Consider the following 15581-nt stretch of genomic DNA (forward strand, 5'->3'; position numbering starts at 1 on the left):
CCACAGTTGAGGCCAAACAGCCCCTTTGTCATGACAAAGGTGTCGCGTAAAGAAAAAGGGTCCCTATCGACGATCTGCCTTATCAGATCCAGTTCCCTTCCGAGAGGTCTCAATAGGATAGTCTGAGTTTTGAATGCGGCGGATCTAATTCCCCCGGCCACAATAACGTACACGAATTCCAATTTAGTTGGACACAGAATGCACAAGGAATAAAAAGAGTTCGGAGGATGTTATCAAACATCGCCTTGATAGGGCCTCGTATTGTGTTCAAATAGCATTTCGTGATACTTCGTTGTTATTTTTAATGTCGGTGCCATTAGCGTTATTTTGTGGCTTCATAATAAAGTTAAATACTGCGTACTGCGGAATTTACTTTTAACGAACATGAAAAATATGGATTCAATATGTTTATTTATGCATGTCACGGATAATTGATATTAACAATTTCTAGATCAATCAAATTAGCCGCGATAAAATAAAAGTTTACAAAATAAAATTCGTATGAACAAAAAATGCCTGTCATTCCCGTCACAGTTACACGTGCGCAAAAAAACTTTGATACACGGAACTGGCTTATGGCTCATTACGAACAATTTCCAATTGATCATCCACGCATTTAAAATCGGTGGATTAGCCGAAAATGAACTGACGGCCGTTGTGATTGATGTTTGTCCTCCAACCCTACATACTGTACACTTATTAAGCCTGATGCGCTTTGCCTTTCTAAAAATCGACAGTAAACACAATAGCAACAATTGGTCCGATCAAACGGAATATTAAGTTCGCTTGTCATTTTAACTATCATCTCTAACATCGTACTAAAGCGCCGCATCTTCGTTAATCAATTTGCTACTTTAGCATCTTCACATTAGAGACTCTATTTCTGTGGTGCGATATGAGTCTAGGAAGCGTTGCTAAGAAAAGAGGTTATTGTCAGTCTCGTTTTATGGGTTATGATTTATGACCAATGACTCCCAACGGGTTTAGTCTCGTGATAATCTTATTCAAACGCGCCTCTTGTGAGGTTCACAATGCTACCTAAATTAGCTATAGCCGTATCATAGGCTATTTTGATGTTTATAAGAGGTGCGTTCGGTTTACTGAACCGCGTGTGGTATGCATACACAAACACGGTAGATATGTAATAAAGGTGCTGTCGTTTCGTTTATGCTGATTAAACCTTTTTTGAATCACGACGTTCGTTTCCACACAATAAACAATGACATCGGCTCGCTTCGTACGGATTAATGATTATTTAATGAAGTAACTCTCAGTAAATTAGAATGTTATCCTTATATGGAGTTTTGAATAAAACCCTTTGTTGGATTTGCGGCGTTTTATAAAACGACTCTTTTTGTACACGAGGCATATTTCGAATAACACACGCATTCATTAGGAAATTTACTGACTAGTTTTTACAACAAATCTTTGCAAAAAGAATACAAATTAATACGAGAAGTAGCTACTAACACCATAAACCTATAGATACTGAGCACGTGTCAGTGATGCAGTTGCAAAAAATGCAAGAAGTAGACAAGTAATGACGGATTGCCAGATTACAGCCGACGGGTATCATCAATCTTCCTCCCCTAGTTGACTCTTATAACTTGTATGGGGAGGCTTTTAGCAATGTACTTAATGTTTTTACAAGAATCCGTATCATCGATGCGTGTAAATACTACCAGTATCGTGGAGAAAAATGTTGCAACATTTTCTGGTTCATATTAAAGGATTTTTTACTAGAGAAAGTAAGGCATATAATGCTTAATATGACCAAAGAATTTATGTAATTTCTGTTTAATTAATTCATAAACATTTTATTTTTATAAATAGAAAAATCTGAAATCAAATCATCCATATAATTTAAATAAAAAATACATTTTGTAATTATAGTACCTGTAGGTACTATAATTAAAATGTATTTGTATGGGATTCTGAAATTCCCGATACCAAAATATTTCATCCAATAGGAAGCCACATTATCTCTAGAGTGGCATGTTTTATGTGACTACAATGCGGGCGACCTACGCCGCAAGCAAAAACTCCAAATTAAAACCAGGGTTCCTTACAACGTGTCAGAGAATCCCATAGCACTAACAACCACTTTTTACCCACAACATCACCAATACGTCATACGAAAGACGCATGTCCCCCGAGGCTATAAAAAAAGAAAAAAAAGTTCCCCATTATTCAACCCTTTCTATTGTAAAGGTAAGTACAGATTAGTTTCAAGGCAAGGGATACAATCTAAATGATGTGCCTTACGTAGACCATTCTTCATACGAAGATTTTTATTGATAAGAATATTGGAGTCATCTATAAAAGTAGCTTACCTGTGTCGTTAAGCTTAATGCTATGGGAAGATGTGTAAGTGGGTAGTTGTTTATGTCGGTATTGCCAAAGCTGGTACAACATCTGTCCTTCGCAATTTATTCTTTGTAGTCAGATGAATGATAATTTGCGAATTTGTACACAAATTATTAAACTATTGAAGGTTCAATAATGTATTTCTTATATCTTGAAATATTGATGTTTATTGTTGTTTAGTTTTCCAAGAAACAAATGAGTAGCTAAATCAGCGAAAATAAGAGTCATTCAACCCAGCAAGAACTCCAGAATCTACAAAATCTTAATTCGAATTTATTCATAAACTTCTCTAATAAAATAATCAAAAAACACTAAAACTTGCTGCGTTTTAATTACCACTATCAACGGATGTTCTAATACACCGTAAACTTTTATACTTTATTTTTTATTTACATAGAGCGATATGGTTAATTAGGTGAGCGATTAGAGCGAAGTCAAAACATTGTCCCCTTTAGATCAGCGACGCGGATCGACACCAGATTGAAAGAAAAAAGTAAACATCCTGTCGTAATTAAATTTTTAGTTCATTGAGGACTTTTATTCAGAAGCTTCTTGGAAACATTAAAAATATAAGATCTTTGAACATTAAACATGCATTGATTTTTGATTTTGATTTGAAAATTACATAATAGGTACATACAAAAAAAAAGGTCAAATCTGCTTTGTACCCATTTAACCATTATACGTTTAACTTTTAAACATACACAGCGAGTTAAACAAACGCCAACTTTCCAGTCATTTCAGTTATAATTCTAATGCAGTAATAAAGCATTAAAACAAATGTAACATTTGATTCAGCAACGCGTTTACAGTGCACTAACTACGATAGAAACAACTCGAGTTCAGAACAAGCTTAGTGTTCCCGGAATTAATTTAGAAATTGTTCTCGGCGAAAATTTAATTTAGCTTACTTCAAACGCAGGAACCACTGTTCCAAAACACATCCGGCCTGCTTGCAAGCAAACTACCAAAAATAAATTAATTTGAATGGGTCGGTTTAAATTAGTAGTTTCGTTTGTTCGAAGGCCAAATCAAATATAGATGCTACATATCGTAGTTCGAGATGAAACTATACGTTTCTAACAAAAAGTTCAGCTGCTACTTTAATTGAGTTATAAAATAGTAATGATAGGGTTAATTCATTCATTACGTACAGTTCGACCAGTAATTTGTGTTTTGGTTAACGTGGAATTACTGTACCAATTGTTCGTCTTGCCTTAATGTGAGTTTGGCTAACATGTAATTAAGATCTTGTGGATAATTAGTATTTTAATTGCTTCATTTGAACAATGCCAAAAGGTGAGTTTCACAAACACCCAAAATTGTCTCAGCATTATTTGGGAGAAAAAGTCTTTTAAAACGAAGTCTAAATTATCCGCTATAATTTTTTCCCAGATTTGATTCAAGAGAGACTTACCTACAGCAAACATTTTGATGCAGTGTCCACAAATAAAGGGTTTACAGAGCCTAGTCTCAATGTGGATGTCATGCATTTATCATAAATGATTGACATTCGATTACGTTTCTCTATTTATGTCGCGAATATACGAACCTAATAGTAGCCTGCTTGTCACAATATTATGGTAAACTAAAGAGCTACCTAATATTAGAAGGTGATTGAACCATATCCCTGTATTTTATCCTCAAAGTGTGGTCCCTTTTACAGCTACTACAATGTCCATGTTACCAAGTGGTATTTGAGACATTCTCCAAAATCCGGTGACCACACAAGAGAAGAGATGAGCTAACGATCTCCCAGTACTTATGACTAATTAAGATTTGGAAACCCGACACAGTTACACAAGTATTAATATAATAACATCTGTTGCAAGTATCCGCTTCAAACTTAGTACTGTCTATTACGAAATGTTCAGTGACATCGGATGTATGAAACTCAAATTGGAATGCTTTTGTGGCTCAGGACATAAGTTTTGTTTATACTCGTTGTTGTGGTTGGTAAGAGCTAGAATTTCGCGAAAAATTTACTTATGTAAAGTTTGAACGTCCCTATGGCTACTTGAACATTAGTTAATAAATTCTCATTGAATATGTGACTACTGATGGATTGATCTTTGTTCATACACTACCAAGTGCATGTGAATTCGATGGAGCTTTAGGTTTTTTTTTTTTAATAAAAAATTTTACATTTCAAAACTTGAAAATTTTATGGGCCTTACTACAAAAACTTTAAACCCTGTTTTACACTTGTCTAATAAAATTTTGGCTGCAAAATGAACCATATGTCAACGTCATAATTTGACATTTTTTTAGACAAGGCATAAACTGACGTTTAAAAGTTTTTGTGGTAAGACGGTATATGTTTTCAGAATATTTGCCATTATTCTGCACAAAATCATATTTCGCGAAAAAAAAATTTTTTCAACTTTAACAAAATAAAGAATGTTTGCAAAGTAATAACTGTCCTATGCAAAAGCTACAAAATAGAAAAGACCAAAAGTCGTCTAGACGAACAGACAAACAAAAAAGGGACAATTACAGCCAATACCTCACCTTTAAGCAAACATTTTAACGCGTACTACAACAGTGCAAATGAAAACCTTCCAACCAGTTTGTAGAAGCAAATTGAGCGAACAGAGCGATCTTGTGTACCAAACTTGAGCGTAACTCCACTTATCTATGGCTACCGGTTCCTCTACTTAGTATAGTTATTATAGACGGCAGCTTCGAGATACCAAACCATCAAAATATTTTTTGTTCGGTCCCTAAAAAAACAAAAGCCGAGCTTTATTTGAGTGGGTGACTTGTCTCAATTTAGTAACGCTCGCGAATCTATAAGTATCAATACTCTTACGAACTATATCATGATTAAACAACAAAACCTGTTTTTCAAGTGTTGTAACAGATAGCTAAAGCCATTACAAATTAAATACTGATATCTATTTATGACTAAGAAATAAAATCTGACATCATTGATGAAAAACAGCTGCTTGGTACGCGTAATGAGGTCGAGTACCCGTCAAGAAATTACAATTATATCTGCTCATAATCGAATATTTCACAACCTTTCTCTTAAACGAATAAAATTTTAATGCGAACAAAATTAACAGAATTGCATTTGTCGACACCGTTAAAAAGTAATGAACGTGCTATACCTTTGTATTAATCTTTCTCAACGCACCTTATTTGTACAGTATCTCCAATTAATTTTTGCTTCCAATTAGAGAAACGCCAGTAACGGTGACTTTCTTTTCAACATTTTTCTACGATATTAACTTGTGTAGTGGAGTGTACTGCGCAAACAGCATTTCATCTCAAGTTTCTGGTATGGACCGAGAGATGGGCATTGAGATATTGACTTTTTATTTATTGACATTTTCTAATGTACCATCGCGGCCATTCATCATGGCGGCTCGATAGGAGCGCTTCTGATAACACACCTCATTGTTTGCTGTACGCATAATGGATTATTGATAAAATACGTGGGTGTCCCTAATCTCACGTCCGAGGGAAATCTACTCAGACGTCGATTCAACCAAAATATATTAAGGTAATGCTTTCGGTAATGAATGATCGTGGTCAGATATTAAGTGGACACGATTTATCGTTGTTCCGTCTTAATGTAGAAATTTCGATAGCGTGCCTGCTCAGTTAAATGCTGTAACAGTAATCTAACGCATAAGAACGTGTATGAACACATTAGTCAATGTTACGATGCAAGTATTTCCGAGATTAGCCACTGATGTTTCGGCCGATCTGTAATTTTGTTTTTAGTGAAGAATTATAAAGTTCAAAGTTTGTAATTTGTCTTAGAAATATAAGACACTGTACGTATTAAAATGCGTGTTATATAAAGAATGAATAATTGTACGTAATGATTCTACCATTTCTAACAGATAAGCTGTTTTGGTATTGGCTCATCGGTATTTTCTCACGTCTTTCGAATTACGTAAAACATGGATAAAAATTAAATAATTCTTAAAGTAAGTAATATTTCGAATGTCAAGGCAGTTAAACTAGGTTAGAGAAAGTCTCTTTCATACATTTTGTAACTATTATAATGTGTAAAGTAAGTATTGTGCTATCCCTCATCTATATGTATGGAAAAACGACGTGACCTGAAGTAAGTTAAACGATAAAATGGGAAGATATACTGAAGGAAATAGACTCAACATAAATAAAATTCCAACGGGTATACCAAGAGTTTGAAGCTATAAGAATGATTTTCCATTAATTTTTATTGACTATCCTTAATACAGCCTTCTAAAGATTCATACAGTTTAAGGTTAATAGATGCAATATAATTAATATAGAAACTCAATATTGAAAAATATTCTACAAACTTACTCTAGTAGCCAATAAGCTAAAACTCGATATTACTGATTTTAGCAGCGTCGTAAAACGCCACCCCAACGCAATAAGCAAATTGGATGAGGATTCTGATTGGTCCTTTATTGCGTTAATTATGAAACAATAACTAACCTAATCAAAAGTAACTTCGTAACAAACTCTTCAGAAAATCCAACGGCGGATCGTTATGATGAAAATTAAATATAGAACCAAAAACCAATCAGAGTCGATTAAACAAAAATGTTCGGGAAAACAAACGAAACTGAACGAGAGCCAATATTGCGGACTTGCGGACTTGTATCTGGGGGTAAAGTTTAAAGTAAAGTCAGTTCAACTCATCGCGCATTTCCCTAGAGCAATTATAGAAACAATAAACCTAAAATTGGTGCAGCGTCCTGAAACAGGCCGCGGTCACCGATCCCGACTTTCCACCAATTACGCGACTTCCCTACAACGACCCACTTTGCAGAATGGAAATTCATTAAGAGCTATTCAAGTTATCACAATGTGACTATTAGAGCCCTATTCAATTTTTAATTAATCACTAGGAACGCGGCATGGAAGCACCGAGGCTTCGGCGACGCTGTGAAAGAAAAAACGACCGTTCGAGAGCAACTATGTTCAATAGTGGTTTCCCCGAACGAACTCTTTGATGTTTCCCTTTTATTGCTAGAATTGCGGAGTATTTATGTCTCATTTTATAGAAATTTATGTGCGAGCCGAGACGAAGCAAAGCTTGTTACGTAAATAAAGGAGCCGAATGTCAAAGCGGCTGTTAGAAATAATAAACGCGTGACCGAACGCTTTGCATATAATGAAAGGAAGAAGCCAGAATCGAATATTAAATCATAATATTTTGAATGTCTGCACGAGTAAATACTGACGGTTATGTTTTATTTATAACCTTCATTATTGATGGACAACAGATTAACGAAGATATAGCAACAAAAACAAATGAACATTGACGTCTTTCAGCACCGGATTATTCAATTTGTTCTTATTCTATGAAGCTGAACCTAACGCTGTATTTTATCCAAAGAAATACGCAGACAATACCGAAATTCTAAAAATAACAATCACAAATTCGATCACCGAAATTAAGGTAAGACAGAATCCGGCCTAAAATAAACACTAGAAACAAGCGCGACAGCAGAAAGACAAACGGTGAATAAAGTTTTCAATTTCATTGTACGAGGTAACAATTTCAATCTAAAATTGGTAGCTCCAGATGTTCATGAGCAAATAACTTACGCCGACTAAAATGAACCCTAAATCTTCGCCGGGTGGATGGTCTCGCGCCAAGAATTGAATTTGCCTCGCATTCTCACACATGTATTAAGATGCCTATGGAGTGTTTTAAATTTAAAGTTCCGGGTGGAACTGACTTCAAGTTTATAGCCCGACTTGGCGGAATTAAGTTAAGTAATGAGTAGTTGGGTTTGTAATTATTATTCTGTGCGGTTTTGGTAGTACGTGGATTTCGTATGTTATTAATGAATTTTGTTGGTTCGTTATTAAGCAGTTGGGTTATTTGAATAGATGATCTCATGTATACTAATTACACTTTCTCTTAACTAGACTCTCATATGGCAATGCTAAATGTGTACTATGAAGAATAATGTTCTTGCTAAGCTCATGATTACAACAACTTTAACAATACGAACATTTGAAAGCTTAAAGGAGATTTTATACAATTATCAAGTACGAAAGGTTATTACCTTAATAACGATCAGATTCAATAAATATAATAAAAAGTCAAGTACGAATTGAAATATGAAAAAATCTGACTCAACGATGAATAACTCAAATCCTAACACTTAAACTTCATTATTAAAAAACTTCTTAGCAAGTATTGACCGAAATCGTTCTCAATTTAAATAACGAACGAATTGATAATTTTTTCCTCTAAAAAGTTCATCTGGATTTTGGGTGGCAACTGGCAACTCATATAGAACGACTAGCATCTCGCTTGAATTAAGTACTCTCGCCTATTCAGTAGAGTGGATGTTAATTAAGCCTCTGAAAGCATTAGTAAAAAGCCCGAGTCTTTTGAATAAGCTTCGTTGCAGTATGAAGTTGAGTCGTGTGTTTAAAATTGATGAAGCGCGTTTATCATTGAAACTGTAGCCTTGCTTAAGCTTCGGTGTTAAAGTTATAAAGTATATGCTCTGTTGTGATCCTATCTGGAATATTTAGGTAGCTTCATTTGGGAAATATGATTATTTATATTTGTAAACGGGTATTTTATACTTTACGGTTTTTCAAAAAATAAGGATCTGTGTGTCTTAATGTGGAATAGTTTCATCCTAACGGATCATGGAATGGAATAAGGATGAATTTCATCGATCAAAATTCTTCAACCAGTTCAAAAGTTATGAGCTGATTTATATGTAAAGGCGTAAATATTTATGACCTACAAATAGGGGCTTAGCGGCCCACTGAAAATTGCAAAAATAAAGTTCTTGCATCGGGGAAAAATAATGAGGTTCAAGTTAAAACACATGCTGTATCTATGTCAAGTATGCACTTGTAGGCAGGTATATTCTTCGTCTCCGCCTACCTAGTCGCACCCGGAACGTTGCCAAGTCTGTTTTCCGCCTAAATCTTGTCCACTACGGTTTAGGTCCCAGACGGATATTATTATTACCAACGAGACAACTAGAACTACCCTGCCTCTTGTTAAGATCATAATAGCTTTGATTCTCAGTAAAAGATTCCTTATTAATCAATATTAATAACTCGACTTAGTAGAATTTAAAAACTGGCTCCTCAAATCCCAAGATAATTAAATTTGTTGTTTTCCCAAAATCAAATTGGCCGAAACGAATTTTCGAAATCGGAAAGATCATCCGAAAGTTCCATAAGATAAATGAACGATACTTATTTAACTCAAAATTTCTGAACTAAAAGGAAAGTTTGAACCGATCGGGGGTTCAATTATGATCCTAAAATAACAGTTCATTTCGGATACAGATAAATTGGTTTCACTTGTCCTTAACGTAACTCGTTCATTAGCGTTTAAATAAATTCATTAATAAGCCTCGGTAGAGACAGCTAGTCAACGCAGAGATCTATAAATCAAATAGTGAGGGAGTGTCAGAGACAAAAGGACGACAGTGTGTCGCTATGAGGGGACATACAGACTCAGAGTTTGACGAACTGGATAAACAAGACGTTGGCTCTGAAATAATAATGAAGCAATGTTTTTGTGCTCCATATAACTTCTTATTCAAACATACAAAAACTGTAGTTGGTACTGCTCTAACATGTTCAAGAAAAATATATTCTTAATGACTCTTAAATGAATCTATGTTAACGCAACCAAAGTCATCGTTAATCTAGTAAAATCAATAAGTTATTTAACAACGTAATTTGCAATTTATGACGACATTTATTAATATCTTCGATGCTAGTGCTTCATCAAATTTATCGACACCGCGTTCAGCTTTTAAGCTATCAACTTTAGGCAGATCATCTATCTCAATAATACTACTTTTTTCTTTAAAAAGTTTAACATTGTCGGTTATACACCAACGCCAGCAGATCAACCTTCCCGTATTTGTCAATTTTTAACCATCGAACATTACCTTAACCGATTGTGATATGTTTGAAAATGTCTATATCAAATACCCAAATTTCCTAGTTTCCATGTTTTTAACTTTCATCATTCTACGCAGCAAATAAACTTGTCAAGCGACCAACTGTTTGCTTAACCACTTTACCAGTATAACACTACTCTACATCGAGCGGTTCTCACAAAGATCTTTCTACACATTCGATGTGGCACGCACATTAATCTAGGTAACGGACTTATAACAACGCCCTCATGTATTTGGACTATTGTTGCATCTTGTACATAATGTGCGCTTGACAACTTTATAACTCTGAGCTATCTGTAATTTATGCCTTGAAAGTGACGTAACGACTTTTTGGATTTGTGTTAAGCGTAATGACGTAAGCGTTAAGACAGATGGTTGTGGTATTTTTACAGGTTACTTTATTTAAGTTTTTGCTTCTTCTGATATAATGCGTGTGTAAGTGGGAATGAAAGAAAAACTTGATTCTGGAAGCAATGTTTCAAAGCATAAAACATGTTCTGAATTTTAACTTCTATAAGGAAGTATTTGTTACTTACATTGTAAAATACATTTTATAAAATAATTTATTTACGTCATAGAGTAATGTGAATTCTACTGCAGACCGAATAGAGCATAGTTTCGTATAAATAACGTTATGATATTGTTCCATATTAAATTACTCAAGAAAATTAATGGGCTCGTTATATTTTTTAGATTAAAATGCACTTTTATTGTTTTGAATATTTTAATTCATAACAGTTTCGCGTGCAAGGCTAATCGTTGTTCATAAAAAGTGTTACACCAGAAAAAGGATCTATAGAGCTGCAAGAATTTATGTCGGCTTCCCTAATCTGACAACGAAATATTTTTCATACACCCTCGATCAAATTCTGTGCATGAAAAAATCGTATCATCTCTCGACGTCTCAAACTTCCTTTGACACCGCATTACACGTACACACACACTCACAATGCCGAAGAAAATCACCTTTAACCCTAAACTGATTCCGTAGCAAAGGTCGTTAAGGAAGGCAATGTAGCGAGACGCCTTCCGACCGATTTATCTGTGTTAGCGTTACAGCCACGCCATCTATTGCACGTTAAAAATGACAGCTCCATGTTTTTTTTATCCACGACACATTGAATATCACGCTCGTTTACATATTTTTCAATTTAACTTGATCGAAAGACTGTGATGCTTATAAATAAAGCTTTGAGGTGATTTGTGAACGCCGTGTACGGGCTTAGGTGTGAAATTAAAATTCATAGTGCGACAAGATGGATAAAGTTATTTATTTGACGTAGATTGATTTAAGATTATTTCCGTGGATATGGTGTTAGGGATTGTACTATCGCAATTTTACGACAGCGTATAGAAAGTTTGTTTGGCTTTGAAAACAATGAGCAACAATAAATGCAATTAAGACATTACTTCTTCAAGCATGAAAGTAATCGAAAATTCGTCATACCTATATCAGGCCACTAATGAAAAAACAGAAACAAACGAACAGTCATTGCCAACACAGACAGTTTTTGTCTCCTTTGAACAGAAATTAACGCCGTCAACAAGCCAAATGCAATAACAGAGCCCACCGCACCATATCTAACTCAATCTGGTCACGATCCTAACAAGGCAACCCTAAGAGTTCCTACAAAACACTTTTATATCGAATGACTTGACGTTTCACAACGATATTAGTTATGATATCTTTATGTAACTCTTTTCACCTAGCGATAAATCTGACCCAAACAAAGTCAATACTATTGCCTTTTGTTGGCAGAACGTGATGTAGAAAGTGAGTTTAAAGATTGAAAATCTATCTTTATGTGGATCTTTAAATTCGACTTGTACAAAGAAAGCAATTTTAAACGAAACTTGATAAACGAAACCGAAAGTCAATGAGGCAGCAATTGGCGAGCGGTCGAGGTGAGGTTACACCGGCAGCTAAGATAAATTGCACACGGAAGCTAAACGGATGCTATAAAAAGTGAAGAAAAAAATTCAGAAAAACTTTTTATCGGTTGAAAAGATTCTCTCGAGTGGTCCTCTCGAGTGTTCTTTTTAATTTTACAAAACATAATAATATTATCCACTATCATAAATGAAACGACTAGGCACATCCTTCGCTACTACGGTGATATCGTACCACAATTAGAATCTGCTTAGAACAAAATCTTAGGACTTAATTGTTGCGTCAACTGGAACAATAATATAGTGTGGACCAAGTAGCAAGTCTCTTCATGCTATGGATTGCTACCTCAAAACCGCAATTGGAGTTTACCGTTTAAAATCATAATAGACAATGATCACGTTTAAACGTATAGTGAAAGTAGCAACAATGTTCCAGCCCTGAAAGGAATTCGTTCTATCATGTCACTGTCTCATAAACACTTTGGAATTTAACAAATTGGAACATCTTATTTACGAAGCAGTTTTTATTATTTTAGCCACTATTATTAGAACTTTTTCTTTCCAGCATTTTAGCGGAATCCACACCGTCTCTTTAATCGGTATCAACTAGATTTTTTTGAGGCGTTAATAATTTTATATCATTTCAGTTTTTACTGCAGTTTTTGTATAGATCATTTCTTAAGTCAAATCTTGTTATTTTTTTGTTAACAAAGTCTAGAGGTTTAAAGACTTTGATATATTTTTTTATGTAGGTAAACACTTTCTTTTAAATTGTTATTTTTCAGCTTCAACCCTGTTTTATTTCTGATACATTAAATATTTTTGGCTTCACGTAAATATAAATTCACTAGCAGGTTGCAAGGATGGCAGACAGGAAGACAGTTTCGTTTACACAAGTTTATCATACATTTTGTATTTTTTATTACTTACACGATTTATGTACTCGGCGTTCGCAAAGACCCTATTGGTGGCAGCCAGAGGTCTTCTTGCGCCTCTATGATTTATAATGTGAACTCAAAAGAGGTTCCGCCATTCCGTTTAATATCTTTGATTTACGATAGAAACTACGCGCATAAGTGCCAGTTCCCCCGATGATATGTGGCGCGCCTGTTACGATTCACTCCTTTTTTTGTTTCGAGAATAATGACATAGTATAGTCGTTTTAATAACCGGCCTCGGAGTCTCAACGGCCAGTGCCCAAGGCGCGAATTTTACAACGATTTATTTTAGAATGCATTTTTATTTAGCGACGTGTTCGAAAACACTAATGTTGCTGGCAGTAAAAAAAGCAGCAATTACATGTTAACTTTAATCGTCGGATGTTTTAAATATGTGGACGTGAAATATTTTCGGTTCGCTGATTTTTTCCCTTGCTCATTCATTAGAGCGGTTTCCAGATTTAAAAACGCAAAAGTTTCTAGTAAAACGATAACATAGAATTTAAATGTCAAACACAGGTGTTCTTTCTAGTTTACATGATACATGAACACTGCCGTGACTTGCAGACATGGACTCGTGTTTCAAGGGGATAACGCAATAACTCATCTCGCTACAAGACAGTCCGTAGAAAGTCACCAAGTTATTTCAAAGACAAATAGTTTTGATGTCACGACGAGAGGGAACCATCGATTGAAGAGCTTGCCATGTGCGCGCATGTTTGTAATCTCCTCCAAAGACAAACATAAGAAAAACATGGTTATTATTCTACACTGAGCGTCTAGGGGTCCTTAAATTGGTTCACACGCAATTTTCAACCTTATGTTATAAATGTAAAGAAAAGTTCTTCGTAATCTGAAGAGTAACACTATCGTGGTGGCTGTAGTAAAGGGCCCTCTAAATACTTGACGGTTAGAATTTAAAGCGCTACGTTGTATTTTCCTAAGTTATCGAGCAAACAGAAATAAGACCCACAATCGCTTGAACGAATAAATTATGAATTCATTTAAGCACTTAAATCCGGTACCTATATTGAGAAATCTCAGCGCTGTATTTATCTAAGGGGCAAAAAATCATTTCATAGACGTCTACAAGAAACTGTCAATCGAGTTCCAACAACGGACAATTTGTAACGGGTTGAATAAGTTGTTTACATAAGTACTATGTGCAAAATTCTTTCCGCAAGATTGAATAAGTTTAAAAAGTAAAAGACACAAAAGCTAGTGTTTATTCAGAAGTGGCGGGGTGCAGCTAAAAATACAAGTTTAGCGAGAATGACAAACTTAAATCAAGGATCATGATTGTGCGTAATCTTTGTCACAGTGGAATAGGGTTTAAAATCAGGTACGATTTTACGTTTGTAATTTGTAAAAGTGAGATTCTAGAGAGAAACACGTAATCCTTTTTGTCATTTCGTGATGCCTGTCAAAGTTACCAATTGTTTAGGGCTTCTTCCAGAATAAAGACACCGTAAATGACAATCTTTTGTACTTCCTTTTGTTGAAGATAAACATCATAAATTTTTCGTCTGTCATACTTTTGTTCGTTCTAATGCCACACAAATAGAATCTGCTTTTGTGTTAAGACAATATAGATGATTGTAATGAGAAAATTTATTTTGCACGGATTATTTCATAGATGAGTAAATATTAGAATACCTAGTTTTCTAATGGGTTAACGAAAGATATTTTTTGTCTTCCAAATGCATTGATTTCTTGATTGTGTTAAAAAGGGATGCCTCAAGGTTTATTTCTGGGCCCAAAAACCCTTTTATTGAACGTGTTACAGTAAGTATGATAAACGCTTTTAATCCTGACAACAGCCATTTAAATCTTTTCTAACTATACTTTTACAAAAAACCGAATGTATTAGCTGTTCATCATCTCACGTAAGTTATGACAGTTAATTACGGGAAAAGAATTGCTATCACGCTTAAAGGTGATGAATAGACCATCGATCAGAAAATTAATGTGGAATTTTAGAATTTTCTAGTAAAAAATAACACCGTTTGGAAAGAACAGGCTTATAAAGTGCGATAAAGAAGTGTAATAAAGTCTATTCTTGAAAACTTTGGCCGTAAATAGAAAAATTGTATATTACAATTATTATTCATCTTCTTTATAGACTAAGTTCAAAGCTTTTAGATATTAAATTACTAATACCGAAGTTGAAGCTAAATAAAAATGTTTTTTTTTTGTTCTTAGTGCCTTTGTACACTAAAATCCTACAGTTCAAATCCAATATTTCTTGTCATCACAAGATTATAAGGTCCACAATGAAAGAAAATAAATCATACAGCGGGCAAGGGGATCATTTGAACTTTCCTGGCCGCAAACTTTTTGGGGAAACATATAGCAAACAATCAAAGGCTAAGTAAACCTTTTTACTAGCACATTTCGTTTTATACGCTTTTAGTGCCAATATAAAAAAGTGGACCATGGTCCATGTAATCAATAAAACCTTTGGGACATTTGAGGAAAA

This window comes from Helicoverpa armigera, chromosome 7, assembly GCF_030705265.1.
Source record: "Helicoverpa armigera isolate CAAS_96S chromosome 7, ASM3070526v1, whole genome shotgun sequence".
NCBI classification, from domain to species: Eukaryota; Metazoa; Arthropoda; class Insecta; order Lepidoptera; family Noctuidae; genus Helicoverpa; species Helicoverpa armigera.